The 27,037-nt window shown below is 35.5% G+C and overlaps 1 pseudogene; it reads right to left on the bottom strand.

Moving 5' to 3' along the window:
* Positions 1-20,525: 20,525 nt before the first annotated feature.
* On the bottom strand, positions 20,526-21,603 carry LOC114028260 (annotated as a pseudogene).
* Positions 21,604-27,037: the final 5,434 nt, after the last annotated feature.

Genomic DNA, 27,037 nt, shown 5'->3' with positions numbered 1-27,037 from the left:
GAAGGAAGGAAGGAAGGAAGGAAGGAAGGAAGGAAGGAAGGAAGGAATTATAGAAGGAAGGAAGGGTTGTCTATTTTCATTGTCGATTAGACTTAGTTTAGCTTTGGGTGGGTATTTTGCATAGATCCTTTGTCATTTTTATTTTCTCTAAAGTAGGGACAACTCTAGGAAAGCAAAGCACATCTTTCCCCTACCTCCCCACACATATGTATGTATGTATATGTACATATGTGTGTATACACACAGATACATATATCTATCTCATATGTACACACATTATGTATATAGGTATATATACATACATTTTATTAGTATCTTTTATTTTTATGTTACCATACTTCTACATACATTCATTCTCTCCTACACAGTGACTTATCTCTTCATAGATATGATGTGTTTACACACACCCCACTATGAAAATTTTAGTGCATATTCAATTAAATTTAATAAAAAAAAATACTGACTATTATGTGCCAGGTACTGTGCTAAGTGCTGAGAATACAAAAAAGAAACAAAAGAGAGACCCTGCCCTAAAGGAGTTCACAATCTAAGGTGGGAGAAACCATGCATACAAATATTTACAAAGCAAGCTATATAAAAGATAAATAGGTAATAATAAAAAGAATGAAACTATTGTAATTAAGAGGGGTTGTTGAAAGCTTCCTACAGAAGGTAGGATTTTATTGGTACTTAAAGGAAGCCAGGGAGGCTAGCTTTCAGAGGGAAGGAGGGAGAGCATCCCAGTCTTGGGAACAGCCAGAGAAAATACCTGGAGCTGAAAAACGGAGTGTTTTGTTCCTGGAATAGCCAGGAAGCCATTGCTACTGGATTGAAGGGTACCTGTTGCGGAATAAGGTATAAGAAGACTGGAAAGGCTGGGGGGGGGGCATTACTTATGAAGAACTTTGAATGCCAAACAATATTGAGTTTTCTCTTGGAGGCAATAGAAAGCCTCTGTAGTTATTGAGTAGGGAGGCTGGTGTTATGATTAGACCTGTGTTTTAGGAAAATCACTTTAGTGGCTGAATGGTGGATAGATTGGAGTGGAGAGAGACTTAAGGCAGGCAGACTCACCAGCAGCCTATTACAGTAATCAATATGTGAGGTGATGAGGGCCTGTACCAGAGTGGTGGTAGTGTCAGACGATAGAAGGGGCCATATTTGATAGATGTTGTAAAGGCAAAATAAACAAGTCTTGGCAATAGCTTGGATTTTTTTTTTTTTTTTTGAGAAGGGTGAGAGATAGTGAGAAATCCAGGCTAATTCCCTAGGTTGTGAGCCTAAATCACTGGGAGGATGGTGTGACACTCTGCAGTAAAAGGTAGAAGGGGGGGCCAGGATTTAGGGCAAAAATTAAAGAGTTCTGTTTTGGCTGTATTGAGTTTAAACTATCTACTGGACATGCAGTCTGAGATTTCTGAAAAGCAGTTGGAATGAGACTGGAGGTCATCAGAGAGAATGAAACAGGAAATGTAGCTTTGAGAGCCATCTATATAAAATTATAATTAAATCCATGGGATCTGATGAGATCACCAAGGGAAGTAGTATGGAGAGAGAGGAGAAGAGAAGAGAACCCGGGACTGAACCCTGAGTGACGCCTACAGTTAGAAGGTGTGATCAGCAAAGGAGGCTGAGGAGTGGTCAGATAGGTAGGAAGAAAACTAAGAGAAAGTGATACCCTGAAAACTTAGAAAGAAGAGAATAGGAAGGAGGAGAGAATGATAGATAGTGTCAAAAGCTTCAGCGAGTTTAAGGAAAGTGAGGATTCAGCAAAGATCTTTGGATCTGGCAACTAAGAGAAAGTAGCTTTGGAAAGAACAGTTTCAGTAGAGGATAAATTCAGAAGCTAAGTTGGAAGAATGTAATTAAGAAGTGAATGAAAGGACAAAATGTGGAAGCAACTATTGTGGGTGGTCTTTGTAAGGAGTTTAGCTACAAAGGGTCAAAGAAAAACAGGATGATAGAAGGGATGGAAAGAGGAAATGAGATGTGTGTATTTTTTTTGTTTGCTTATTTGTTTTTGTATAAGGGAAACAATGGACAGTAGGGAATGAGCAGTAGAGATATTTAAAATAAATGAAATGTGAGATGACAGAGCAAGCAATCTATTGAAAGAGAGAGACATCAAATGGGATCACTTGGATGAATAGAGAGTCCTTTTTAAGGAGTAATGCCACTTCATCATGTGAAACTGGGGTGAAAGAGGAGAAAGAAGCAGAAGACACCTGAGTGATAGGAGATAAGGAAAAAGAAGAGAAGAGGGAGTTCACAGTGAATGGCCTCAATATTTTCTACAAAATATGAGGCAAGGTTCTCTGCTAAGAGAGGGGGGAAAGGGAGAGTCATGAGAGGTTGAGGAGTGATGAAAATGTTTGAAAGAGCCATTTTGGAGAGTGCAATAGTGAGTTGATTAGGGAGGTGTAGTAGAATTTCCTAGACGCAGTGAGGGCCCATTTGACTTTATGTGACATAAATTTGTGGTGCCATTCAGAATGGTTTCATAATTTTTTTTCTTCCTTCATTCAACAGCACACATTTAGGAGTAAAGGCAATGGATGGTGGGAGTGAATCAAGGCTGAGACTGGTCTGGGCATAATCAGCAATATGACAAAGGGACTAGGGATTCAAGAGAAGATGAGAGTATAAAGTTGAATTAGTTCACCAAGTAGTTAAAAGGGGTGAAGAGAAGTCAATGATTAGTGCAGAGGAGATGGGCTAAGAAAGAATTGAGGGTTAAATGGATTAGAAGCCATGGTGAGAATGAAAAGTAGGGTTATGTAACAGAAGGCTGAAGGAGAGGTAAAAAGCCAATAAATTATATCCAGATAAGAGGATTTCAGAATTCTGCATATCTGTGGGTGATAACAATGTGAAGGGTATGACCATGTTGTGTGTGGCTGAAGTGGGATGAAGGAGTAGCTCATGGGAAGCCGTGAAGTACTGAGTACTTAGAATATTTGAGGGAGATTCAATATGTATATTCAAGTCCTCTCATATTAGGGCAAGAGTTGGGAATTATAATTGTAAGCCAGGCATCAAACTCATTGAGAAAGTTAGGTGAGTGACATTAAATATATATATATATATATATATATGTGTGTGTGTGTGTGTCTGTGTGTGAATATATGTATATGTGTGTATAGACATATATGTATGTGTATATATGTATATATGTCTATTGACAACTGCTATCATAATTTCAACAGCTGGTAGACGTGAAAAGCATGAATTTCAAAGAAAGAGAGGTTACTGATTGAAGGACGGAAGAAGGAGGAGAACCAGGAAGTGCCAATGGGAAACAAAGAGTATTCCAACTCCACAGCTTCAGCTGGTGGGGCAGTGGAGTAGAGGAGAATGAATGAAGGTTCAGAGAAAACTGGAAAGGGTGACCAGGGAGGCTGTGACATCATTGGAGAGCCAGGTTTCAGTAAGAGCTTTTAGATGGAAGGAGATGGAGAGGAAAATGAATTGGGTGAAAGTGGGGTGTTGAGTGAATTTTGATGATGGTATACAGGAAGGAGTTCAGAGAGCATGTGAAAGGTATGACCAGGTGAGAGAATGTTCATCTTTAAGTGAAGGGTACCACTCCTCTGTCATCAAAGGACAGGTGTTGCAGGACATTCAAAGTCTGAAATTGATGCAAGGGTTACTCTTCTTTGAATTGGAGTTTTCCATATACCAATTTGGTCTGGCAGCAAGAGGTGGAAGATGTCTTCTGCTGGTACTGATGAAAGTGGTTGCTTTGAGGGAGATGGCCTTCATAGGTATGCCTAGAAACAGGAGTTCTGATCAAAGAGTACATGCATTTGATTAACTTTTTGAAAACAAAATTGTTTTCAAGAATGCTTGGAGCAATCTATAGCACAACTCTCAGTGCATCATGTTCTGTCTTTCTAAGGCTTCTTCAGCATAATTCTTTCATCATTTTGCCAATTTGTTGGGTATGAGGTAAAACCTCATAGTTCTTTTAGTTTTAATTTTATCTATTAGGAATTTAGAATGATCTTTCATATGGCTGCTTAGAATTTCAATTCTTCCTTTCAGAACCATTTTTGTACTTTTTTAAGCAACATATGAATTGGATAGTGGCTTTTAGTGTTCTATATTTTTATTAGTCTTCTACACTTTTTTGATGTCAGATATATTTGACACCAAGATTTCCCACATAAATACTTCCCTTCTTATCCTATTGATTTTGAATATATTCAAGCAAAAGCTTTTCATTTTCATGTAAGTGAAAGAAATTATCTATTTTATCTTTTATGATCACCTCTATCCCTTGTTGGTTAGGACTGTCCTGCAACCTAACCTTTGAATGATATCTGATTCTATCCTTTTTTATGTTATAAATTTGATATTCAGGGCCACATTCATTTGGTGCTTATATTGGTATATAGTATAAGTTTTCAATTAAACCTAATTCTGCCAAACTGTTCTTCCAACATTTTTGTTAAATGAGTTCTTTTCCAAGTAATATATGTTCTCAGATTTATCAAACCTTGAGTTAATTAATTTAATTATCTCTGGAAATTATATATTTGAGACATATTTATGGGATAAAACTTGTTGGAGGAAAACATTTGAAACATTTTTACTTTATTGAATGAGATGTTTTTTAATTGTCATCTATTTAACATGCACTGAAAAACAGTGGAACCCCATATTCTCTTTGTCTTTCAACCAATTATGTTCACTCACTCATTAATCATGTATTACAAACCTACTCTGTGCCAAGCTTAAGCTAAGAACAGGGAATATGAAGTAAAAAACAAAACAATCCCTGGTCTCAATGACTTTGTATTTTATTGTTTTGTATGTTTTAAAATAAATGGGCTACTGTGGAACCTTACTCTTATGAGATGGGGAGATATATTGGTATACCTCTGATGTCAAGAGAAAGGAAAGGGAGGCTCCATTATGTTTAGTTGACCCTCTTTGGTTAACAAATGGGAAAACTTAGAATACAACCACATAGGATGAGATCACCTACACATTTGAGTATATTGATTGTTTGAATATGTTTCCCAGTTATATGCAGGAAAGGTACAGGATTTGCGCATACATAATGATAACAAATGCCAACATCACTTTAATTATACTCTGTAGTACTTGGTTCCATTTAAAAAATGATTAGTCTTCTGTTTCCGGGAGCCAAGATGGCAGAGTAAAAAGGTAGTCACTCCCACCCTCCCCTATCAACCTCTGAAAACCCAGAAGATATCACCCCAGAAAAAACCCTGGAACAGCTGAACCAGAAGAAAGACAGGGTGCAGCAGTGCAGTAGCCCAGGTAGCTAGAGGGATTAATGGGAAAGGCCCCTCTTACCCTGGGGGAAGGGGAGCAGTACAAAACAGGAGTCGCGCAGCCAGCTAGTGGAAAGACCCACTTTAGCACACCAGGAGGAGATTCTGGTGCCTCAGCATTCTACAGCAAATGGGTCTCCCAGTACTTCAGCAAAAATAAGGGAAGCAGCACTACAAAGGGCCCCAGGCAGATAAGCACCCTGCAGCATTCCTCTGAAAGGAGCTGAAGAAAGCAACCTAGAGGTGCCAAAAAGTTCCAGCCTTGTTGATTCCACCCCAACACCAGGTAAACTGTCAGAACCATATAGCTTCCAACTGCCAACCAGGAGGAGATCCTGAAGCCCAGGTGGTAGAGCAGGCAAATGCCAACAGCTGTACCTCCCAGTGCCTCAGTGAGGGTGGGGTAACTGGTGGAAACCAGCTCAGAAAACCACCATGTGTCTTGGCATTCTACAGCAAAGAAGTCTCCCAGTACCTCAACAGAAATAAGGGAGGCAGCACTGCAAGGGGCCCCAGGCAGATAAACACCTGGCAGCACTTATCTAAAAGGAGGTAAACAAAGCTAAAGGAAAGGAAAAGCAGGCAACCTAGATTTACCTGAAAGTCCCAGCCTTGCTGATTCCAGCCCAACACCAGATATGCTGCCAGAAACCTAGAGCCTCCAACTGCCAACATAAGAGGCCCCAGCACACAAAGCCAGTGACCAAGACCTAGGGTCCCAACACAAGAAGCTTGGGTCAGTGGCCTCTGCTCCCCAGCAGGAGAGCTTAATCTCTTTAAAGGCCAGGGAATAAGGAAACACCATAAGTAAAAAGAAACATACGATAGATTCCTATTATGAGAAGAGTGAAGATCAAGACAGAAATTCTGAAGAGGACAACACTGTTGTCAAACCCATATCTGCAACATCAAAAGGGAATATGAACAGGTCTGAAACCCAAAAAGCCTTCTTAGAAGAACTCAAGAAGGATTTTAAAAGTCAAATGAGAGAGGTAGAGGAGTCCTTTAAAAGTACAATTGGCCAATTGGAAAAAAAGTACACTGAAGAAAACAAGTCCTTAAAACACACAATTGGTCAATTGGAAAAAAAGTACAACGAAGAAAATAAATCCCTTAAAAATACAATTGATCAATTGGAGAAGAAAGTACAAAATCTAACAGAAAAAAATAATATGTTAAAAATTTGAATTGAACAAATGGAAATTAATGACTCTATGAGAGAGGAAGAATCAGTCAAACAGAAATAAAAAAATGAAAAAATAGATGAAAACGTAAAATACCTCATGGGTAAAACAGCTGACCTGGAAAATCGATCCAGGAGAGACAATTTAAAAATTATAAGCCTACCTGAAAGCCGTGATGAAAAAAAGAGTCTGGACAATATCCTTCAGGAAATCATAAAGGAAAACTGCCCTGAAGTCCTAGAACCAGAAGGTAAAATAACTATAGAAAGAATCCATTGCTCCCTGCCTGAAGGAGATCCCAAATTGAAAATGCCAAGGAATATAATAGCTAAATTCCAAAATTACCAGATAAAAGAGAAATTACTGCAAGCAGCCAGAAAGAAACAATTTAAGTATCATGGAACCACAGTCAGGATTACACAGGACCTGGCAGCCTCTACATTAAAAAGACCGTAGGGCATGGAACATGATACTCTGTAAGGCAAAAGAGCTTGGAATGCAGCCAAGGATTAACTACCCAGAGAAAATGAGTGTGATTTTTCAGGGAAGGAGATGGATATTCAATGAAATAGGGGACTTCCAAACATTCCTGATAAAAAGACCAGAGCTCAACAAAAAATTTGATCTTCAAGCACAAGATTCAAGAGAGACATAAAAAGGTAAATGGGACAGAAAGATACAATAATAAGGGCATTACAATACAGTTAATAAGAGCAAACTGTTTACATCCCTACAAGGGAAGATGACACTTGCAACTCTTGAGAACTATATTGTTATTATACCATGTTAAAGGGGTATACACAAAGGGGGTGGATATAAGTTGACTTTGATGTAATGATAAAAAAAAATTAATCAAGTGGGTTAAATGGATCCAAGTAAGTGGATTAGCCTGAGCTAAGAAAATGTACTGAGAAAGGAGGAGGCAGATAAGGGTAAATTACATTACAGGAAAAAACACAAAAACCTATTAGAGTAGAGGTAAAGAAGGGAGGGGGATGAGCATTGTTTGAACCTTACTCTCATCAGATTTGGCTCAAGAAAGGAATAACATAATCAGTTAGGTATAGAAATCTAACTTGTACTATAGGTAGTAGGAGGGGGAAGGGGAAAGAAAAGGGAGGAGGGATAGAATGAAGAGAAGAAGCAATAAGGATAAAGGGGAAGAAAAGAGAAAGGGATAATAGAAGGGAGGTGGGACCCAAGGAAGCACTGGTCAAAAGCAAAACACTAGTGGTGGGGGAAGGAGAAAGGAGAAAGAAAAGCATAAACAGGGGAGAAAAAAGGATGGAGAAAAGACACATATAGAAATGTGAATGGGATGAACTCTCCCATAAAATGGAAGAGTATAGCAGATTGGATGAAAAACCATAATCCTACAATACATTGTTTATAGGAAACACATACGAAAAAGAGTGACACATACAGGGTAAAGGTAAAAAGGCTGGAGCAAAATACATTATGCTTCAACTGAAGTAAAAAAAGCAGGGGTAGCAATCCTGATCTCAGACAAAGCAAAAGCAAAAATAGATATTATCAAAGGAGATAAAGAAGGAAACTACATCCTGCTAAAAGGCACCATAGACAATGAAGTAATATCATTACTAAACATATATGCACCAAAAGGAATAGCATCCAAATTCTTAGAGGAGAAGCTCATGGAGTTACAGGAAGAAATAGACAGCAAAACTATACTAGTGGAGGATCTCAACCTCCCCCTCTCTGAACTAGATAAATCTAACCACAAAATAAACAAGAAAGAAGTTAAGGAGGTTAATAGAACATTAGAAAAGTTAGGTATAATAGACCTGTGAAGAAAACTGAATGGGATATAAAGGAATATACTTTTTTCTCAGTGGTACACAGCAAATACACAAAAATTGACCATATACTAGGGCATTAAAACCTCACAATCCAATGCAGAAAGGCAGAAATAGTAAATGCATCCTTTTCAGATCATGGAGCAATAAAAATTATATGTAATAAATGGCTATGGAAAGATAGACTAAAAAATAATTTGAAACTAAGTAATCTAATCCTAAAAAATGATTGGGTCAAAGAACAAATCATAGAAACAATCAATAATTTCATTCAAGAGAATGACAATAATGAGACACCATACCAAAACTTATGGGATGCAGCAAAAGCAGTTCTTAGGGGAAGTTTTATATCTCTAAATGCTTACATAAATAGAATGGAAAAAGAGGAGATCAATGAATTGGGCACACAACTAAAAAAAAAAACTAGGAAAAAAAACAAATTAAAAATCCTCAATTAACCACCAAATTGGAAATATTGAAAATCAAAAGAAAAATTAATAAAATTGAAATTAAGAAAACTATTGTCCTAATAAATAAAATTAAGAGCTGGTTTTATGAAAAAATCTATAAAATAGATAAACCTTTTGTTAATCTAATTTAAAAAAAGAAAGAAGAAAACCAAATTACTAGTATCAAGAATGAAAAGGATGAAACTACCACCAAGGAGGAGGAAATTAAAACAACAATTAGGAATTATTTTGCCCAACTATATGCCAACAAATTTGACAATCTTAGTGAAATGGATATATATTTACAAAAATATAAATTGCCCAGATTAACAGAAGAAGAAGTAAAATACTTACATAACTGCATCTCAGAAAAAGGAATTGAACAAGTCATTGATGAATTCCCTAGGAAAAAATCTCCAGGGCCAGATGGATTTACATGTGAATTTTATCAAACATTTAAAGAATAATTAATTCTAATACCATATAAACTATTTGGTAAAATAGGTAAAGAAGGAATCTTACCAAATTCTTTTTATGATACAAATATGGTGCTGATACCTAAACCAGGAAGTGTCAAAACAAAGAAAGAAAATTATAGACCAATTTCTCTAATGAATATAGATGCAAAAATTTTAAACAAAATATTAGCAAATAGATTACTGCAACTTGTCACAAGAATAATGCACTATGACCAGGTAGGATTTATACCAGGAATGCAGGGCTGGTTCAATATAAGGAAAACTATCAGCATAATCCATCATGTCAACACCAAAACTAACAGAAACCACATGATCATCTCAATAGATGCAGAAAAAGCTTTTGACAAAATACAACACCCATTCCTATTAAAAACACTAGAGAGTGTAGGTATAAATGGAATCTTCCTTAAAATAATAAATAGCATCTATCTAAAACCTTCAGCAAGCATAATATGTAATGGGGACAAGCTAGAAGCATTTCCAATAAGATCAGGGGTGAAAAAAGGATGTCCATTATCAACACTGTTATTCAACATTGTACTGGAAATGTTAGCTTTAGCAATAAGAGAAGAAAAAGACATTGAAGGCATTAGAATAGGCAAGGAAGAAACAAAGCTATCACTCTTTGCAGATGACATGATGTTATACTTTGAGAATCCCAGAGAATCAAGTAAAAAACTACTTGAAATAATAAACAATTTTAGCAAAGTTGCAGGGTATAAAATAAACCAACATAAATCATCAGTGTTTCTATATATTACCAACAAAGCCCAACAGCAAGAGATAGAAAGAGAAATTCCATTTAAACTTACTGCAGACATTATAAAATATTTAGTAGTCTACCTTCTGAAACAAATCCAAGAACTCTATGAACACAATTACAAAACACTTTTCATACAAATAAAATCAGATCTAAATAACTGGAAAAACATCAGTTGCTCATGGGTAGGCCGAGCTAATATAATAAAAATGACAATTCTACCTAAGCTAATTTACTTATTCAGTGCCATACCAATCAAACTACCAAAAAATTATTTTATAGAGTTAGAAAAAATAATAACAAGTTCATTTGTAAGAACAAAAGGTCCAGAATATCAAGAGAACTAATGAAAAGAAATGCAGGGGAAGGTGGCCTAGTCATTCCAGATCTTATATCATATTATAGAACAGCAATCATCAAAACTACTTGGTACTGGCTAAGAGATAGAGTGGTGGATCAGTGGAATAAGTTAGTATGCAAGACACAGTAGTCAATGACGATAGTAATACATTATTTGATAAACCCAAAGACCCCAGCTTCTGGGATAAGAACCCACTCTTTGAAAAAACCTGCTGGGAAAACTGGAAAAGAATATGGCAGAAATTAGGCATAGACCAAAATCTCACACCATATACCAAAATAAAGTCAAAATGGGTACATGATTTAGGTGTAAAGGCTGATACTATAAGCAAACTGAGAGAGCAAGGAATAGTTTACCTATCAGATCTAGGGAGAACAGAAGAATTCATGATCAAACAGGAGATAGAGAACATTATGAAAAGCAAAATAGATAATTTTGATTACATTAAATTGAAAAGTTTTTGCACAAACAAAGCCAATGCAACTAAGATTAGAAAGAAGGTAGAAAATTGGGAAATAATTTTTACAACCAGTCTCTCTGATAAGGGCCTCATTTCTAAAATACATAGAGAATTAAGTCAAATTTATAAGAATACAAGCCATTCCCCAATTAATACATGGTCAAAGGATATGAACAGACAGTTCTTAGATGAAGAAATTAAAGCCATCTATAGTCATATGAAAAAATGCTCTAAATCACTATTGATTAGAGAAATGCAAATCAAAACAACTCTGAGGTACCACATCACAGCTATCAGATTGGCCAACATGACAAAACAGGAAAATGATAAATGTTGGAGAGGATGTGGTAAAATTGGAACACTAATACATTGTTGGTGGAGTTGTGAAATGATCCAACCATTTTGGAGAGCAATTTGGAAGTATGCCCAAAGGGCTATAAAAATGTGCTTATCCTTTGACCCAGCAATAGCACTTCTAGGGCTATATCCCAAAGAGATCATACAAATGGGAAAAGGCCCTACATGTACAAAAAGAGTCATAGCAGCTCTTTTTGTGGTGGCAAAGAATTGGGAATTGAGAGGATGTCCATCAATTGGGGAATGGCTGAGCACGTTGTGGTATATGAAAGTGATGGAATACTATTGTGCTGTAAGAAATGATGAACAGGCTGACTTCAGAAAAACCTAGAAAGACTTGTATGGTCTGATGCTGAGTGAAGAAAGCAGAACCAAGAGAATGTTCTACACAGTAACAGCCACATTGTGTGAAGACTAATATTGATAAACTTAACCCTTCCTGGCAAAACAAGGATCTAAGACATCTCCAGAGGCCTTGTGATGGAAAATGCTATCCACACCCAAACTGAGAACTATGGAAGCCGAATTGTTATTTTTTTTCTCTTCTGTTGAGTTTTGTTTCCTCTTTCTGATGGTTCCTCCTATTGGTTTTAATTTCTACTTACAACATCACTAATGTGAAAATATGTTTAATATGAATGTAAATGTATAGCCTATATCAGATTGTGCGCAGTCTTGGGGAGGTTGGTGGGGAAGAAGGGGGAGAAAAGTTTTAAACTCAAAAGCATATGGAAGTGATTATCAAAAGAAATTAATAAAAAAATAAAAAATGATTAGTGTGAAATAAATATTATTTGATAATGAACTGTTTTAACAGTGATACAGCTAAGATTTCTATATTCTATAATTTCTGATCTGACAACTTTTGTACCAGAAAGCAACATGTAGGAGGAGTGCAATAATTCATTTCTCTCCATGAAATGAAATTAAGTTTTTTTAATATAACTTCACTAAATAAATTATAAATAAAGATAATGAGAAACAGGGTAAAAAAAAGCTAAGGGAAGACATAGATAGACAAGATTATGGAAGGAATCAATGGCCAGATACCTGCAGTGTATTTGTCTCTCTTTATCAATTAGTTAAAGAGGCACCTGGAAATGTAATCCCCCAGTGACACACCCTGGGTGGTACTTGACTTCCTTAGCTGGTTAAGTATTTAACTTAAAGATTAGTGATAGTAGTTTGACTTGACCCAGAGTAAACCACCATTAACAGATTTCCTGGAGGGATAATTAAAAGGAAATGATTTGTTCTTCTGGTCTTAACCTAGAGTTTGAATTAGGTCTTAGAAGTGACCTGAATAAAAGCAAAATTGTAGAAATCCTTTGTTAAAAACAATGTAAAGATTTTTCATTGGGCATATTAGAAGTTTGTATATATGCATAAATAGAAATGCATACATATATTTATCAACTGTGCAAAAAGTGTCAATATGTTATAGTGGAAAAAAACAGTGACAACGTCATCAATAAAACTGAGTTTGAATGTGGCTTTTATCATTTTACTCCCTGTGTGACCTGAGATAAGTCATTTAACTTCTCTTAACCATAGTTCCCTCATTTTACAAATGAGGGGGTTGAACTAGGTGGTGTCTCAGTTTTTTTTTTCTCTAATTTTAAAATATATGATGATTTCTAAGTGCTAAGGGTAAACTTGCTCAAATCTCTTCAGGAAACTGGGCAAGGGACAGAATGCAATTTCAAACTCTATCACCTTTCCATTCCTCTGTTTACCCCCTAAACTCAACTGGGGGATAATAATCATTTATGAATATACTTCAAATATAACTCTGATAAACTGCCCTTTGGCATTTGCTTTAATTACATAGTTTTCTGCAGTTGACTCAAATAATTTGAGGTAGACCATAAAGAACACTGGAAATCATTATCCCCCTTCTTCCCATTTCACAATATACAGTGATTCTAATTATTGAAGAGGGAGGCTTTTAAGTAGATTTGCTTTGTAACATTTCTTACTGAATTATGCTGAGCTGAAGAGTAAAATTCATTCAGAATTTACTATTTCAGTCCCTTTGCCAAGGAATTACATGAAATATTGACTTTAGACTAGTTACCTGCCTAATGTTTAGTGTGAGTCAGATGGTTTCATATCTTAAGGGGCATTTAATTAAATTTAAACCAACCTAACCAGCATGTATCAGGTACCAACTATGAGTAAAAAGAGTGAATATGTTGTATTGAATAGATAAAGGACAGATTGGTTATCAGGAAAACCCTCTGCTACAGCATATATGGATGACAACAGTAAAGTACAAGAACTCAATTTCCAGAGGAACTGCTGATCTGTATCACTGTTCCAAAAGACTGGTTTTTTTTTTTACATTGATGAAATTAGAGAGCTGGAACAACAAATAAATAAATAAATGAATGAATGATGAAATAAATGAAATAAGTAAAATATATAATAAAACTCAATACAATAAAACTATATGTAAGACATTATGCTGCATCCTGAAAACAAACACAGAGGGATAAATAGCCCCACCCTCCTTGAGGAGGTTATCATCTATAGACTTCTGCCTTCATATAGGCATTTCACTTTTCTCCCAGTGCTTTGTTGATATGAACTTCATAAAGTTAATATTAATAGCCAATCAATCAGCAAGCATTTAAGTGCCTGCTATATGCCAAAATACAGCAATAAAAAAGATGAAAACAAAACTATCTCTTCCCTTGAGGAGTTTATATTCTATAAGAAAGAAATGCATCATAAAAATAAATAAAATCACACCAAGTATATGCCAAGTGCTTTGAGGAATGAACTCTACTTCTTATATGAGTTGGTATTTGAGTAAGGAATTTTTAGATGTCTAGGTGAAGAAGTACTTTGCAGTCAATGGGAATAGTTTGTGCAAAATCAAAGACACATGAGATGGAATGTTGTGTGATAATGACAGCAAACAGGACTGTTTTGCTGTTATGTAAAGTACATGAAGATGATAAATATGTAATAAGCCTAAATGTTTAGACTGAAGCCAGGATGTGAATGATTTTGAATGGAAAATAGGGCTTTTCCTTGGGTTTTGGTGGCATAGGGTTTTATTTTAAATCCTAAAAGCAAGAGAAAGTCAACAGGGAATATTGAGAAGGTGAATAGCATTGTTAGATCTTTGTTTTGAAATATCACCAAGTACAGATCATGGAATGGGGCAACTAGTTAGTATAGTGAATAGAGAGTTGGGCCTGGAGTCAGGGAGACTTACTTTCTTGAGTTCAAATCTGGCCTTAGACATATACTAGCTGTGTGACCTTGGGCAAGTCACTTGAACTTATTTGCCTCAGCTTTTTCATCTGTAAAATGTTCCGGAGAAGGAAATGGAAATCTACTCTATCTACTACTCCACCTAACTGCTCTGGTAATATATCTTTGTTGTGGTCATTTGCATTTATAACACGATATTGATGCATATGACAATGTTAAGGATTTTGATGGCAAGAATTTGCTAAACACTTTTGGTAAAGGATTTTCCTCTTTTAAGAGTGGTCTATAATAATTACATCATTTTTTCTCTTTATGTATACATACATATTAGTCAAACACATATTCATATGTACATGTGTATTCATTTTCAAGAGTATATATGCACATATACATGGGCACAAATATATAGGGGCATATATGCATAAATACACAGTTACATTGTGTGTGTGTGTGTGTGTGTGTGTGTGTGTGTTGGTAAAAATCAATCTCACCACTTGAGTGATCTGTGATTTTTTTCTCCCTTCAACAACCCCTCTCAACTTAGTTACGTGTAGCCATCATGATTTGCAATGATCGAAAAACTCATCATTCTATTACCAACTTGTTGATGATCCTGTTTGAACTCAGGCCAATTTTTTCTCAAATAATCATTCAGTCAATCATTGTGATCACACTTAACAATTCTCTAGCTTGTTTTCTAGAGCTTGTGCTACATTGGCATGTTTCAAGAGCTTAGTGTTGTCTCCACACTGTGGTAAAGCATATGGGGACACTTTGGGAGAAGATAGATATGTATATAAGACTAAAATACAAAGATAAACTCATAGATGAGCATCTAATGTTTAATGTCACAATGCACTTTTCTTCCTGTTGCCTTTTTTCTTCCTTTCTGAACAATAGCTTTGAGTAAGGAAGGGGTAAGGGGAGAAAAGATGGTAGCCCAGTTGAATCAGAGTCACATCTGCTCATCATGAAAATAGAGCTTCTAATTTTATCATCATGCTCCATTTTGGACCAGTAGCCACAATGTGACTGGTTTCACTGGAGGAAATAAAATGCACATGTCATCTGGGCTGTCATGCACAGAACTCTGAGCAGCTATCCCCAGCAACAACATTAGTGATAAGGTCATGTGGTATCTCAATGTATTTTATGTATGAAATAACTACAAGCAACAAAGTCACTCGATACAGAAAAGGACCAACATATATTATATAAAAGAACATGTAGTATTTGCATTTCTGAACATATGAGATTGCCTTCTTTCAGTCTATGAATACTGACTATATTCTATACTCCAGAGAGAAACTGTAGAAACTATATCATTGTTCAGGAAGCAGGAACTGGCTTTTGATAAAAGGTTTCCTTTTCTTCCCCACAATACATCTGGGGCTTTCACAGTTGATTACTGTAATATTTATATAATATAATCCTGACGTACAATTGAGAACTCTAACCCATTTAATCCTTAAAAAAAAAAAAAGTTGGCTAGCAATAAAAATTTTAATGAACTGGAACATAGCTTATTTTGTTTCATCTAAAATTAAAAAAAATAGATCGCCAGGTTGGTCATGATACTCTGGTAAGTTTTGACAAAAAAGTGGATTTAAGGTTTGGTTTTTTTTTTTTTTTGGAAATGAGTCTAAAAACTGTCATCATTACACAGTAAAGCTGACATGAAAGGTTCCCTGTTAAAAGAGCTGTTAGCTGAGACATCAGATCGATGGTCTTGCTGTCATGAATATGAATCAAATTTCAGTCTAAATTTTTGGAGGGATTACTAGTTTTCTTTGTGTGGGATTTGGTAGATTTAAACTGGAGAGTCACATTTAAAGGGCCTGTTTTTGTTCCTCTCATTATATCAATTTATTTGATAAATGAGCTTTTCTTTTGCAAAATTATGAAGGTTGATTTGCAGATAAGACCTCAGAAAATCATTAAATTCAGAATTTGGTGTTGTCTGATCATTTCAGTCATGTTCAACTCTTCGTGACTCCCTTTGGAGTTTTCTTGACAAAGATACAAAGTTGGTTTTCCATTGCCTTCTCCAGCCCATTTTAGAGGTAAGACCTGAGGCAAACAAGGTTAAATGACTTGCCCAGGATTGTGTGATCAGACACTCACAGGTAGTGCGTGTCTGAGGCCAGATTTGAATTCAGAAACATGAGTCTTCCTGACTTCAGGCCCAGCACTCTATCTACAGCACCACGTACTTTCTCCTCCACCATAACTAATCTCTCCAAAATTACTAATAATCTCTTAGTTGACAAAATGAATGGCCTTTTCTCAATCCTGATTTTCCTTGATCTTTCTTTGACAGTGTTTGATGACTCCTCCTTTGTACTCTTCTCTGTAGGTTTTCAGGACACGACTCTCTGCCAGCTTTCTTCCTACCTACCTGGCCATTCCTTCCCCATCTCCTTTGCTAAATCTTCTTCCAGATCACATCATCTAAATGTAGATGTCTATACCCTTTGATCCAGCAGTAGCACTATGAGGTCTGTATCCCAAATAGATCATAAAAAAGGGAAAAGGACTCATGTACAAAAATAATTATACCACAAAAAAATTGGAAATTGAGGGTATGCCCATCAATTAGGGAAAGGCTGAACAAATTGTGGTATATGAATGTAATGAAATTCTACTGTTCTTTGAGAAATGATGAGCAGGCAGATTTCAGAAAAATCTGGAAAGACTTACATGGACTGATGCTGAGTAAAATGAGCAGAACCAGGAGAACACCGAACACAGTAACAACATTGTGTAATTACCAACTTTGATAGACTTAACAACTCCTCTCAGCAATACAATGATCTAAGACAATTCCAAAAGACTCATGATGGAAAATGCTATCCACATCCAGAGAAAGAACAAGGAATCGAATGTAGATCGAAGCATACTATTTGCTCTTTTTTTTCTTTCTCGTGATTTTCCCCTTTTGTTCTGATTCTTCTTTCACAATATGACTGATATGGAAATAGGTTTAATATCATTGTACATGCATAGCCTATATCAGATTGCATCCTGTCTTGGGGAGGGGGAAGGAAGGAGGAGGAAAATTTGGAACTCAAAATCTTACGAAAGTTGAAAACCAAAAATGAATAAAATTTTTTTTAAAAAGAAAAAGAAATATATGTGTCCCTCAGCATTCTGTCCTAGATCCTCTTTTTTTCTCCCTCTAAACTACTTCATTTGGTGGTTTTATCAGCTCCCAAGAATTCAATCATCTTTGTTCAGATAATTCTCAAATCTATCTTTCCTGCCCCAACCTCTCTGCTGACCTAAAATTTCACATTTCCAACTGTCTTTCAGATATCTCAAACTGAATGTTCAGGAAACATATTTTTTCCACATTAATTACATTCAATTTTATTAATGTTGGCTGTTATATTTGAAATCCACACCTATGCATGAAGACTCAAAATTATCAGGAATATGGAGTGCAAACTTAAGGAAAATAATTCTTCATCTGTTAAGTTGGGCATTTAAATTTCATTCAAATTTACATTAAAGAAGTATGGGGTGGGGGAGGTAAACACACACAAACTAAACAGAAATAAGGTATTTGCCATTCATATTACAAAGCTTTCCATTGTAGAGAAGAAAATTCACCAAATATATATAATACTGAGAATAAAATTACAAAATAAAACAAAAATTCTAAACTAGCTCCTCTAGCAAAAAATTCATGTTCACAGAAAATTATCATAACATTTCTAAAGATATTGTTAGATATATAAGATATATTCTAATATTTCTAAAATATTTAAAGATAAATATGTTAAGAATTATAACTCTGGCTCATTTTGAAAAAAAGTTGAAAAAACTTATTATTATTTCAATAATTTTTTTCAAATTATTTCAAATATTTCAAATTATTATTTCAATAATTTGGCAAAAATCAATACAATTAAGACTAAAAACCATTAAATATTTTCTAATCCTCATAGAAAATCTAGGATATCCAAAAAATAAGTTGAAAATTTTTTTTAAATTCCTTTTCTAAGTACAGTTAAAAAATTCCCTGGTGATTTATGAAATATTCCTTGAGAAATAAAATCCTATTCAGGTATCTCTTCACTGTATGGAGGTGAACATGGGTTCTCAAATGCTATACAAGTCTAGTACAAACCCTGGCAGATCTTCCCAAGATTAGAAGGCTTTTAGTACGGATATGATGGACTGAATGTCAACAAAGGACAATTAAATTCAGAGAGGTTCAGCTGCAGCAGCAGGTTGGCCACTAGATAATGAATTTTTTTAAAACCGCAATAATTCATGAAGAATGTCCACTAAGATGTGGAGTCTTCAGTTTTCATCAAAGGTATACCCATATGAAATCATGAATCTTTGAAATATTAGACATATTTCTGTCCCACTAATTGGAATGTAAACTCCTTGAGTGAAGAGACTATTGTTCATTTTTTGTTATGCCTAGAACATAATAATAGATGCTTAAAAAATGCTTGTTGAGTTGTTTTCCACAAAAACCTAAATTAGATCTGTGGTACTTTCAAACCAAAGTATGTTCTAATTTAGAATTAAAGGTGAACATCATTTTATTCCTTGAAAATGTTTATGTTATTAGAATTTGGAATAGCTATCTATTGGTAGTAATGGGACAGAGAAAAAATAGATAAAAGGTTACAAAAATAGACAGTCACAACTTTATTCATCAATTGCTTTCCATTTCTAGAAAAAAGTACACAAGCAATACATATATACACACATATATATATACACGGCCGAACACATTAACTTAGTTTTCAAACTATGCAACATAGTCATGCTATAGTATTAAGCAAAACAGTATGCAAACGTTACAACTTCTCACTGAGGGAAAACAAAACAAAACAAAACAAACAAACAAACAAACAAAAAAGGCACTTCCAATAGCTAATGGCAGGGCCAAAATAAACATTAAAGAAGTTTCACAAAGCTGATCCATAGAATTCTAAGACTTCTGTAATAGTTAATTGTTAAAGGCACTACATAATCTTTTTTTTTTCCTAACTCCTCTCTCTAATGAAGTCAACTGATTAAACTCGGCACAAAGGAGTTTTAATTATTGTAAAGTGCATCACTTGGCTAAATAAATACATTTTGGAAAAAAAAGGCTATAATGCACTGAAACATCTCAGCTACACTGAAATAAAAATGCACTGCAATCAGGAACAACCTATTTATTAACATGGCAGAAAGTATGGCTTTCTCTTTTGGTTATAAATCAGTTATCTTTAAGATAATCTAGAATACACTTTCAAAAGAGCATACTTTAATTGGCAAGAAGAGGTAGTATTTGGGGAAAAGGGCAAACTCATAGCTACAGTTCAAGAATAAGAAATAAAGTGCTGAGTGAAAAATACACGTGTAATACAGAATTATAATGGTAAGGGGTGTAAACAACACAATATCTGGATATCAATGAATTAGTTGTTTTATCAACTACTATTTCACTACTTCCCTTCTAAGAATCCTAAAGGGAAAGTTGATCATAACTATTTCAGGTATTTTTCATTCGGTATTAACGTGTTTTTTCTTTTTTAATGAACTAATATGAATTTTTTTTTAAATTAAGGTACTTAAAATCAATGTTTTAATTTAAATTTCACTTATAATTTTACAATAAATTCCATGAACTTATTTTAACTAATTAAAAAGTATGTATAAGACAGAAATAAGTATGCTTCACACATATAATAAATTTCCACTTGACTAATATTACTACTGGTGATTTTATATATATCTATATCTATATCTATATCTAATCTATATCTATATCTATATATATATCTATATATCTTAAAGCATATTGGCAAAATATCATAATCATTTATGTACAATATTTAAGAATATGAGTCTAGGTTAATATAATCCTAACTAGATCTATTAAATATATTAAATATAAAGGCTAGCTAAAAGCAAATCAAAAGCAGCACTGAATATATTTCCTATGCCAATAAGTTATGATTTTGTTTATGTAAACATTTGACATGTGCATCCTTTTTTTTAACAAATGCTTTACAACTACTGTTCTATTAAAAAAAAAACAACAACAACAGCTTTTGCTAAAACATCATCCAGTCCAAATAGTAAATCTCCAAAGATTATGGCAGCTGATGCTGATCTCTTACTTTTCTTCAGCTGTATAGGCCACATCAGCTACCTCCACTTCAGTCACTGAGTTTTTCAGGTTCACAATCACTCCAGCCAACCTTGGGAATCTTATCAGACCTGTTTTTTTCATCCAAGGTGTCTTGATCTGCTCCAATTGCAGAAAACTCTATCTTTCTGATACATTCACCTTCTCCTGAAATTCTAAGTATTTCTTAAGGTTCTAAAGACAATAACCTAATTCTGTTCTCTATAGCGTCTATATGAAGTTCTTCTCATTCAACAATTTCTTCAGTGATTCCACCTTTTTTTGTTGCTCAAGTAGTTCTTTTTGTAATGGCTAAGTTTGTTTCTTCTAGAGTTTCACAGAAAGCCCTGCTTTCTTCTAGGCTATCAGATGGACCTAGTGGATCATCCGGACAAAGAAATTCTCTCACTGCAAGGCAGTTAGCAATATCTTTGTGAGCTACTAAATTCTGTAGGAATGCCTGAGGTCCCAACTGTCTATCTTCTGAAAACTGCCCAGCTTTCTTCTGGGCTTTTTCTTATTAGCACTTTATATAGCTGTAGCTTTAGTCCTAATAAGGGGGCTGCTACAGATAGATGAATTGCTGTCCGTTTGATCTGACATACTTGTCTTTTTGTAACTATCCACATTAGTCATCTGGTTGGCCTTTGGAAGAATTTGAACTTGTTGAAATACTCCCAAAAGAAGAACTTCTTTGGCTTCTGTTGGTGGTAAAATTTGAAGAAGAATTTCCTACAGGAGTAGGCACAGGGAGGTGAGGAGTAGCCATTCTCTTCAGCACTACCGCAGCAAATCTACCAACTTTTGCATCCAGTTAAAGAGACAGGCATAGAGATGCCATTGCTTTCTTCTCAGGAATTCACTGTCTCCAAGGGTCCAGGACCGCTAAACGGCCCCCCGTGGGGCGGCGGCGCCGGCCTCACGTGACCCTCAGCCGGGGCCCCCGCGTCGCTCTCGGTCTCCCGCTCTCTCCCCCCGCTGCAGCCCCCGGGCTGCTGGGCTAAGACGCCGGAGGGAGCGCCCTGGAGCTCGGGCCGTCACTCGCCGAGGTCTGTCCAGTAGACATATTTCCAAAATATTTACTATCTTTTCCCCTAAACCTTCCCACCTCTACCTTCCTTATTGATGTAGAGGGCAAAACCGTTCTCCCAGTCTCAGAGACCTACAGCCTATGACTCATCCTCGATTCCTCAATATCTCATACACTATCTGTTGCCAGGGTCGGCTGATTTTACATTTTGCAACCTTCCCTGAATGTATTGGCCTCTTGCCTCTGAAACTACCACCACTCTGGGGCAGGTGCTCATCACCTCACGTCTTGATTACTGCAATAACACGCTGGTGGTTCTGTTTGCTTCAAGTCTCTCTCTACTCCAATCCATTCTCCATTCATCCACTAAAACGATTTCCCTAAGCATGTCATACACACATCCTACTCAATAAATTCCAGTGGCTTCTTATTGTCTCCAAGAGCAAATACAAAATGCTCTGACATTCTAAGTTCTTCATAACCTATCCCCCTCCTCACTTTCCTGTCTTTGCACACTTTACTCCCCAACTTCTTCTATCCAGTTACACCGACCTCCTGACTATTCTACGAACTCAGCTCTGGACATTTGCTCTGCTTTCCCTCATGCCTGGAATGTTCTCTGTTTTCCACTCTGACTACTGACCTCCCTGGCTTCCTTTAAGTCTCAACTAAAATCCTACCTCTTACAAGAAGCCTTGTAAAACAAGGTTTGTAAAAACAAACAAAAAACAAATAATGTCATAGACAGTTGGACACAACTGAACAAACAACAAGTTATGGTGGAATGACGTGTAGATAGATACAGTTATAGATATATATCTATATAGATGTGTATCTATATGATATATGTCCACATGTATACATGCATGCATATATATACATGTGAGTATATGTATGTATACATGCATGTATATATGCGTGTGTATTTCCCAATAGAATGTGAGTTCTTTCAGGGAAAGGACATTTTTTTTCTTTTTATCTTGCGTACCTTGCATAGTTACTGGTAGCTTAATAAGTGTCTTTTATTGATGGATGAATAATGTATGGAGTCAAGGAAAATGAATCAAGTGATAGAATCAACACTACATTTAGAAGATTTACTCATGGAAAAGAAGGGAGTTTTCTTATGAGAGACAAGCAAAAAAGGTTAGGTTGAGTAAAGATACAAAGCAAATCTGATGTGGGAAATAACAAAGGAGAGTATGTCCTTTTATGTAAATTCCATCTCTCTTCAATAATATAGAGAGTTGGATGATTTGTTGAGACTAAGGAACTTGTTGAGGCATATATATATATATGTATGTATGTATGTATATATATATGTATATGTTTGCACATTTAATAGGGATTTAGCAAAGACTCAAATAAAGTTGAATACAATGATTGCCAGACAGTATCATAGATTGATATTGACAAGTCCTGATGAATTAGAGTAACTTTACAGTAAGGACAGGATGAGTGGTGAATTGAATGAGGAAACTTATTCCTGTTTCATAGGTCATCTATAAAGTAGAAGACCATATTGGGACCCAAGTTAAACGCATCTAACAGAAGAGAGACAGAGTTTCTAGCATATGGGAAAAAAGGGGGGAAAGTGTCCTGGCTAAACCCTTTGAGAAGGAGTCCCTTAGCTGAGGAAGAAAAACCCTTTCCCCTGGCCTTGTCCCTTCCCCTCCTCCTTCTCTACCCTACCACCACTGACAGGAGAAGGAATCTGTGAATTTCAGAAGTCCAATGGACTTTCAATTTTCCTATCAGCATCCTAGTAGCATCCCTGTAATACTTAGTGGTCATATCTAAATCAGAAGCAAACGACAGATGAGATAAGGATTTACCACTCTAAAAATAGCTGAGAAAAGAATCTAGCACATGACAACAGAGAACTTTTTGAGCGCCCCTGTGAAGGGGGGAAAATAGCTTCCAGGAACCAGGATCTGTGATAATGCTGTGCCACCTGGGATTAATAAACTTGAGCCTATATTCCACTGGATTCTGGGTGAACTTGTATACAAGTGTAACACAGACTTTTGGGGATAGTTTTGTACCAATTATTTTTATAGTACCACCATAGTAAATATCCCTTTCTGAAAGGTACTTAATTATGGCTGACCAGATATTTTTCAACTGATAACTTTGCCAAGAAGTAAGCCATTAATGTCTTGTAAGTTATCATAAGATAATTTTTTATTGTTGGAAAAAATAATTCTGAACCCCTTAGGACTATACCTGGAGGCCAGATTGGATGTATTACCTTTGTAGTGGACAGCTAACTATGCAGTGGAGTTGTAAGTTGACGTAAGGACTCAAAAACTCTCCATTTGCTACAAGTTCAATAAAAGAAAATACTTCCTAAAAGTGATTGCTGTGCAAAAGTGTAATAGGCCAATCTGAGAGGTCATAGCTTCTCCATTCCATCAATTTTGAGACAGAGTAGAGACTGATTTTTTTTTTGTAGCCCCAGTTATTTAGCACAGAGTCTGTTACATAGCAAACACTTAGTCAATGTGTGTTCACTGATTGGAGCTACTGAAGAAGACACTGGATGACCACAGATCACTTTTCATAGATATTGTAAAGGTAGTTCCTGTGGAGGTGTAAGTCAAAGGAAATAACTTCTGAGCAAAGCAGTTAGATGGTACAGTGGATAGAATTCTGGGCCTGTAATCAGGAAAAGGTGAATTCAAATCAAGTTTCAGATGCTTATTAGATGTGTGGCCATGGACAAATCACTTAATCTTTCAGAACTGAGCAAACTGAAGCAAACACAAATTATCCTGACTTTCAAGGTTGTTGTGGGGAACAAATGAGATACTTGTCAAGCACCAAGCGCAGTGCCTGACATATTGTAAGTGCTATATAATTGCTAATTAAGGTAAGTGTTGTAAGTGCTATCTAGATGCAAGTTAAGGTAAAGATGATAATGGTGATGATGATGATGATAATGATGATGATGATGTCTCACAATTTTAAGATCCTGTGTTTTTATGATGTATTTTGGTAGGAAAGAAACAATGGTTGTACAACATGGATGAGTTGGTGTTGATGAGTTATAATTAAAATTATGACAATATACTAATCCAGAGAGCCAGTTAAGTCTTGAGTTATATTATTTCATCTTGGCATGCATTGAAATGTTTCCAGAAATGAATTTATTCTCAAAATGGGGACCAACTTTATTCCTATTTGGGCATTAATTATCAAATGGAATCTCTATAATAATATGTTTTTCTTGGCTTATGTCCAGATAATTTTTAGGATATTTATAGTCCCACATTGAGCATATACGATACAGAAAGGTGCCATGAAAGTGAATTGTTCTTAGGCTTCTAGGTATTTTAATAATCTTAGAAACAGAATTGTTTCTGAAGACTTGTTCTTGGTTACCAAAGTAATGTAAGTTTTCTTTTTGGATTGATGAAGTATTATTGCTTTGCTGAGTGGTGAGAGATTCTTTGGAAAGTTTCAAGTAGCATTTTAAGTTCAAATTCTTCCCTTATTCCTGTCTTCTACCTCTTTCCCACCCCTCTCTCTGGGATCCTTCTATTAGGAAGTCTGACTATACATAATATCAGTGCTCATATCACATTACTCACGCTACCCTGGAGCAATGCTTATAAGGTCCAGAGAATAATTTAAGTTTCTTCTTTCTCCAAAGTTTTATTTTTGCTAACATTCAATAATAATACAATATAAAAATGGTAATAATGACAAGGAACAGGACATTTAATTTCACTAGTATAGGCAACTCACAGATGATGACATTCTCTCTATTAGTGCAAATCAACACTTTCTCTGCAACTTGTCATCTTAGAGAGTTGGCTAGAAAACTTAGATGTTAAGTGATTTATCCAGCATGACATTCCCAGTATGTGACTGACAGAGGACTAACTTGAACCCAAGTCTTAATGGCTCTGAAGCCTTTTCTCTCTCCATTATGTCCCAGGGCCTGTCTTACAAAATTCAAATAAATAATAAGATAGATTAAATTCAGTAGCTTCCTCTCCCCTCCTTCAGACAAGAGAAACAATCATATAATGAAAATCATTCGTTGTGAATCATAGAATATTAAAATTGGAAGGAACTTCCTATGAAAACAAAAACAAAAACAAAACAGAAGAGCTAGTCTGAAGTGTAATGGGGCAGCCTTCTGGGACAAGCGCCAGTAGATTACACACCATTAGAGAACTTCAAGCATGGTCTGGATAACAATGTGCCAGATGAGTCAAAAATGTCTCAGAGTTTTTGTCCTGTGAAAAATGAACATAAGACCATAACCTTCAAATATTTAATTTCAGAAAGAAAGAAGTTACTATGTAGAGAGGTAAAATTAGACTTCAATATAAAAAAGCGAGTAAGTTGCAGAACTGGGATTCAAACCCATGTCTTCCAACTCCAAGCTAAGGACTATTTCTACTAAGTGGAACTAATGGAATTTGAAATGCAATTTTATTTACTTATGACTACTGTGCTATTTCTACATAAGCTACCTAGGCCTTAAACTCCAGCAGAAAGAATCCTTTCAAAAGATATCTGGAAAGATTTTATAAAAAAAAATTCAAAATTTGAAAAAGAGCATACATGAATTACAGTCATACGAGATGAAAAGTGTGTATGTACATAAGTATATATGTATGCATATTGCTTTAAAATTGACTTTTGTTGCTTAATATTTTTGGAATTTTTAAACAAAAATGAATTTAGTATTTTGTCAAAAGCATTTTGCCCTCATGTTCTAGTGATATAAGATCATTTGATTATTTTTTCTTTTAATATAATTAATCACATTGTTTGCCTTACGCTGAAGCATTTCTGTACCCATGGTACAAATGCAATTTGGTCAGAGTATATTATTTTCTGGATAGGTTGTGCCAGTATTTTTTAAGATTTTATTTATATCCATACATATATATATATGTATATATATATATATAAATTTGCATATGTATTACATAAAAACATTCACATGTACTGTGACTACTCATTTTGATTTTTATTTTGGTGTGGCTTTTCTGTACACATCAGAATACCAGTTCGTGAAGGAAGCAGTATCTGAGATGGCTATCATTCTGTATTTTGAAACATGAGGCCCACATAAGTAATGCCCCCTCTTTTTATTATTATCCCTCTTTTTTTCAGAAGACCAGATTATTCAAATTCTGTTCATATGTCCTCACAAAGATCTTGATTATTGGTTGTTCTCAGGTACCCATACATCCTATTTCCTGTGATAGAATGCAGTTGTGGGTAGTGTAAGACTTGCTCAAAGAAGGTGGCCTCCTTTTGTGACCATTCCCATTGCAGGAATCTTTATAAGCTCTTATCTCTTAATAAAGATATATGCTCTTTCCCATCTCATAAAATATTATTTAGTGATATCTTTTCCTGTCACCTTCTACTTTGGCTTCTAACCTCCCCCCATCCTCCCTCTGACAGCCATTGATTTTATTCTATTATCCTATACCCATAACAC

The sequence above is a fragment of the Vombatus ursinus genome, unplaced genomic scaffold, assembly GCF_900497805.2.
Source record: "Vombatus ursinus unplaced genomic scaffold, bare-nosed wombat genome assembly UNPS02014874.1, whole genome shotgun sequence".
Lineage (NCBI taxonomy): Eukaryota > Metazoa > Chordata > Mammalia > Diprotodontia > Vombatidae > Vombatus > Vombatus ursinus.
Note: the sequence above shows the minus strand (reverse complement) of the source record. Positions and strands in the feature narration are given on the sequence as shown.